The sequence below is a fragment of the Pistacia vera genome, unplaced genomic scaffold (genome assembly GCF_008641045.1).
Source record: "Pistacia vera cultivar Batoury unplaced genomic scaffold, PisVer_v2 Contig359, whole genome shotgun sequence".
Taxonomy (NCBI): Eukaryota; Viridiplantae; Streptophyta; class Magnoliopsida; order Sapindales; family Anacardiaceae; genus Pistacia; species Pistacia vera.
The window spans coordinates 975205-981732 of record NW_022196178.1 but is presented as its reverse complement, the minus strand read 5'-3'; positions in this window follow the sequence as shown (position 1 = coordinate 981732).

Here is a 6528-nt window from a genome sequence, read left to right as displayed (position 1 = left end):
AACTCACACAATTCTTTTCCACCCTCTACGATCCCATAAACCTACAGGCAAGGTAAATCAATGAAATGGCCTCCCGGCACTAGTATAATCTATCCTGTCTCACTCGATCACTCAAGTTCGATGGTTAAAGACTATCATTAAATACCGATAAATGCTACAAGACAATACCACTAGTTGGTACACTATTAACCAATATAAATTTGTCAACACGTATCTTCCAATCAACCAACTTCACAATAAACGCAACAGTAGTAGAAATTAAATTAAATCCGAACACAACTCAATTACAATCGATGCGAAATAATGAAAAATAATATTCATTATTTAATTATTTCAAACCAACGTTTATCATTTAGCGAGTTCTATGAAAACATTAAATCACAATGGACAACAATATTCATCACAAGTTATGCTCAAACCATATTAAAGTATCGAAATCAAATATGAAACGAAAACAAATATAATCCGAAGCACAATACTATCAAATGTCTTATAATTGGGCTCATCCAATTAGTCGAGAGCTGATGAGCAGAGTCGTGGAGTCAATATCGATCTCACCTATGCCGTAACAGACGACCGTGAACTTAGCCGCTCATAGTGGTGATGACGAAGGCTGAAACGGTGGAAACGAAGTTGATCATGGCGGAGAGGAGGTAACCGACAGCGATATAATGTGAAGAAGGGGTGAAAACGATCAACAGACAGCCCGAAATATGAACAGCCGCACTCGACAGAAAACGTTAATTTTTCGACAAGTCTTCCGAAAAATGATGGCGAAAATGGGATCCGAAGGTACCGATGGAAAGCTTTGGTGATGGGGAGTTCAGATCAGGTCCTGGGGAGGTGAAAATCCATAGAAAATGAGCAAGATCTAGGCTGGAAGATGAAAAGTCGTGGTGGCTAGATGGCGGATTTCGACAGTTTTTGCGGCAGTTGAAGCTTGGGATGTGTAGATCCAGCCGTGGGGAAGGGAGATCAACCTTCAAGGAGCCCACACATTGTCGAAAAACGGCGAAATCTGGCCTGGAATGCGAAGAGTCGCTGTGGTGGAAGGCGAAACATCGCGGTGGTGGTGCGTGATTTGTGGTGGTGATGGCGACTAATGAAGATCGGTGCACAGGGAGGTGGATCATCATCGAAGGCTGTTGGAAAAGAAGATGAGGAGTCGTCGAAAAAGATGGATGAACAGGGCCCTTGGTTCTGCGACCCTTCACTTTCTTTTATACACAAAGTAAAAAATATCACTTTGGTCCCTACATGATTGAAAAATAACAAAATCAACCCTTATAAATATGACAGTTTACCCCTTAAATAGCATAAATGAGACAAAATCACCCCTAATCCATAAACCACAACCTAATATCAACTCATATCCTTTCCAAAATCATTCCAAACACGTTAAATTCATAAGAAAAATATTAGGAAGCGATTTTCGTGAATAAATTCATAAATTCTTTAATTGTCTCAATATACTTCAATTTAATCACATATGGGAGGATGTTTTCTCATCAAAATAGAGTCACTTTGATAACTCTAACAAGTTATGCCCTAGTGGAAGCACTTGCATCGAATATGGATGATTGTATTGAGATATCAACCTTGGGTTTAAGTGATTATTTATTGCATGTTGTGCTGATTCATGAGTTGATTTAACCATAGAAAAGAGGGAATCATCAGGTAACAAGGGCTTATTGATACGGAATTTAAATATATTTTTTTTTGTTTTTTTGAAAAAAAAAATGCTACAAAAGATCTTACGAAAACCCGTTTAGTTGAATTAGTTCAAATATTTTCGAAAACTGTTTATTCATACAATCCTAAAAGTTGTAAAAATTAGAAAAGAGAAAAAATTGTTTCTCAGTTTCATAGCTTTAATCTAAAAACATATTAATTATTATATTAAAACACATTTACAATATTAAAAAATTTCAATATATAATTCATATTTTAGTTTTGAAAAATTATTTTCATATCACAAACCAAACAAATACTAACCTATCTTAATTTTATTTGAGGTTCAATATCCCTATTCTCAAACAATTAAGTGAAAGCCTTTATGCACCATGCTTATCTTGTAAAAGTTTTAGGAAACACAGAGTTCTTAGAAATGAACTCTTATTCATTTAAATATGGATTCATCACATATAGGATAAACTCGGTAATTATCTCTTTTAGGACTCAAACATAAGACCTCTGAATATAGCTAACTAATGGCAAAGGTTTGCCATCCACAAAAAATGAGAAGTTATTCATCATATATTAGTTAACAGTAATGAATACTAAAGACAAATTTAAACCGTTAGGACATTGATAACATGGATGTCTACGGAAAGACTATAGAAAGTTGGAGATATCATATTAATCTTTCCTCTTGTTATTCTCATAATTAAAATGATTATAATCCCTTTGAACAATGGCAGATTGATCTACGAGGAGACATTTCAGGCCTCCTTCTTTCATCCAAACTCTCCTCTCATCACCTTCACCATTTCGAAGCCATCGACCCAATCTTTCCTCCATTTCCAGCCGTTTTGAATCCAAAACCACCTCATGAAGCTGCAAAATTTGACCAATCACGTCTTCTTCACAATCAATCTGCCCTCACAGGGAACGCCGCTGGACATTCTATTTCTTGGGGCTACTCAGCCATATTTATGAAAGCTTATTGCCTAGCTCGAAGCTTTCTGAGAAGCTCCTTGAGACATTTAACCCATGAAAAATGATACTTCCCCGTTCTCATGTCAACACCTCGCTCGCCACAAAGGATTCTTGCAAAGTTCCTCATGCCCTTCTACTATATTATTTCATAATATTTTTGGTTCGGGGTATGAAATACCTGATATTCAATGTTTGGTGAAGGGAAGCATTTTTCTTGGAAGATATTAAAAATGGTGAAGGAGATCAAGTTGTCACTAGTTACGTTCGAAATTCGCCCCGAAATTCGTCTCCTTGCGTCATCGGAAGGCAATTCTTCATTGGATTCTGTCTACAAAATTCTTAGGACATTGGGTGTTTTAATCCTAGGTTGTAAAAGAATATTTGAGTCTACACATGCACATTTAAAGGGTTCACTTTATTTATTGTTAACCTTTTCATTGTAATTCCGGCCGAAATTTTAGAATGTGTGATGTTGAAACATAGTTGCTAAGGGCACGGCGGATGTGAGGTTAGGGCTTGCATGAAGGGTGAAATGTTGGCTAAAATGTGATTTCGTATCAGTGCAATAATCTTGGAAGCCTTAAGAAACCCATTGCTCAGATTTTATTAACTACAAATTGATCAATATTTTGGACAATAACAGAGAAAATATATCAAGAGATGACCAAAGTGACGAAGATTAATTGACTGATGAAGCAATCAGTAAGAAGAGAATAAATCCACCGAAAATTAAGGGAAGAAAAATTTATGCAAAGCTATATTAACTTATCGCCTTATCTATCAATTCAAACAAATACATTAATACCAAATCCAATAATAGAATAAATAAACTAAAACAAATATAAAGATGAAAAATCACTTTGATAGTTGAGAGAAATATGTATCAAATATAATTTCCTAAAATCATTTGTCTATGCTGTTATTGAATGCAGTGACAGAGCCACTAAAAGGGTGAGAGTGGGGCATTGATGCATTATACCTTAGGGTATCTTACTACTATGTGTTAACATTAGCAGTAGCACCCGTTTATTTTAATTCAAAGTACCCTAATCTTAGCATTATCATTTTTTTTTATTTTTTTTTTTTTTATAACTCAAATGTATTTTAATTTATTTTTTGATGCACTAAAAAGTCGATTCTTCATGAATAAATTTTTAATATTTAATTTTTTTTTTCCTTTTCCCTACTGAAACAAACCCTGGCTCCATCCTTGATCAGAAGCTCCTTGCAAGTTTGGTTATTTTGCAACAATACATTCATGGCATGAAAAACGCTTAATCAAAAAGCACTTTTCTCCGGAAAGGGCTTATCATTTTGTGGAAGATTTGGTATGGGAAACTCAACATGCATGCTTGAAGCACTTGAGGGAAAAAAAAAAATTGATATAAAATCATGCCACTTCACGAGAGTAATGCTTTAAGCCCCTCTTCATAATTTGTTATTAGCAAACTTGTTATAAATAAGGCTAGATCACGTGCTTTAGCAACTTAATTTAACAAACCTTTTCAGAAAATTCATATATAATTGCAATTCAATTATATATTGAATTGAATCTCCAAAATGTCTTCCAAAAATGGAATCAAATTCATCAAAAGCAACAAAATTTGCAGCATTTAACTCTAGGAAAATTGTGCAAATTTATAGTATTTCAGGGCTGGTTCCTTCTTGTTCTATATTTTCATTTTAAACCACTTATAACCATTCTTCTAATCATTTAGCTCTCTCTAAATTCATTGGCCATCCAATTCTTCCAATGTATACAATTCAAATTCAACTTCAAAAATTGCTCCCTCTCCTCCACCCATAGCCACATTGTTTTCGGCATTGCCGGCTCCTTAAATGGATGGAAATTCAGAAAACCTACATTGAGTATGGTGGCAAGAAATGTGACAAGGGGTTACTTTTAGATATTCCTCTACTGACGAGTTTTTACCATGGCCTTCGTCGTCGCCTCCCTTCAGACAACGAGGACATCTCTCGACTAAATCTATACGCCAAAATAGTAGAAGTTTCAAGTTCGAGTGTTTCGAACGATTCTAGAGGTGTTCAAGCAGAGAATAAAGACGTGAGATGGTACGTGATGGCGGACGACGATACTATTCTGTTTGTTGATAATTTGGTTAATGTGCTAGCAAAGTATGACCACACTCAAAATCTTTACATTGGGACAAATTCTGAGTGCATTACTTCAAATCTTTTTGCTTCTTTTGGCATGGCTTTCGGTGGAGCTGGAATTGCCTTGAGCATTCCTCTAGCCAAACAATTAGTAGGAAAGATTGATGAGTGTCTAGCGAGATACCAGAATTTGTATGCCAGTGACTTCATGTATACTCCTGTTTGAAGATTTAGGAGTTGCCCCCACTCTCAGAAAGGTTTTCATCAGGAAATCGTAAACCGTTTTCGATTATTTTTTCTTTCAGAATATAGTAATCTGTACGTCTATCTCATGAAATCCTAGCATAATCAAGGGCGGACTGTAGAGAGGGCTTGTTGAGGCTGTTTAGTCCAAGTAGCCCTCGTGAAAAAAAGTTTAATTATAATCATTTACCCGAGTTTTTTGTAATGGCAGATTGATCTACACAATGACATATCAGGTTTTCTATCAGCTCATCCTCAGTCTCCGGTGCTCTCCTGCACCACATTGATAGCGTAAACCCGATCTTCCCCACTCTCAGTCGTTCAGAATCCGTAAACCACCTGATGAAGGTGGCGAAAGTCGACAGTTCACGTCTCTTGCAGCAAACGATATGCTACCGCAGGCAAACCAACTGGTCTTTCTCTGTTCCGGGGCTACTCAACACATATATACGAAATGATATACCCTCGAAATGTTCTGGTGAAAACCTTCAGACATTTTCGCCATGGAGAAAAAACGACAGGCCGCCACTTTTCATGTTTGACACCCGGATGTCAAGAATAATTCTGCGAAACAACCCATGTTTTTTCTTTGAATCTGTAAAGAATTCTACAGGAAATCGAGTGGTTACAACCTATAGCCGGGTGTTGCCAGAAACCTGCCGCCTTGTTCAATAGTGGCAATCATTCTGCAGATTTCATCAAAAAAATTCAAGTTTTTTCCCTTCAACAACGCCAAGGAGGTGAGTTATGTTACTATCCTTGCTTTTACTGCATATCAGAATTTTTTCGGCATATTACAGAAATGAGCTTTTGTATCTTCCAGGAGGGAAAAATCGATGCTGCGACATTGAGGAGACGACGAGACGACTGTTACTGAGTCAAGTTAAGGGCATGCAGAGAAGATGAAATTATTTAATATTTCCAAATTTGATTCAAATTTTTTATGTTCAGCACTGGTGCATTTGCAGAAAGTGTTGTTTACATGCCACCTTCAAATTCTTTCATCATGTTCCAAAGTTTTTGGTGAATTTTCAAGCTGATTCATGCCAGAAATACTATGTAAAGACTTCGATAAACAACTGTTTTTACCATTAACATCTAGTACGGTAATTTACACTTTACAGTAATCTCAAATTTCTATTTACTAGATGATTGTCAAATAACCTAATTTTTCTAATAGCTAAAGTAGAATAGGCCTTTTCTTTTTTAAAGATAATAAAATAATAATAAAAATTTAAAAATTTAAAAATTAATATGATTAATTAACGAATTTATAATATTTAACTTTAAATTATGATATTACAAAATCAAATTAAAATATATATAATTTTCTTTAACTATTCAGATCATTTCCAACATTAATATCTATATTTATACCCCCATTTGTATTATTATTATAAGTACATATTAAAATCAAAAGGTTTAAACTTTGAATATACTCTCTAATACGTATCGTTAGTGATCTATATGAATCGTATCTAGAATACATAACGCGTATCTTAGGATACTAAT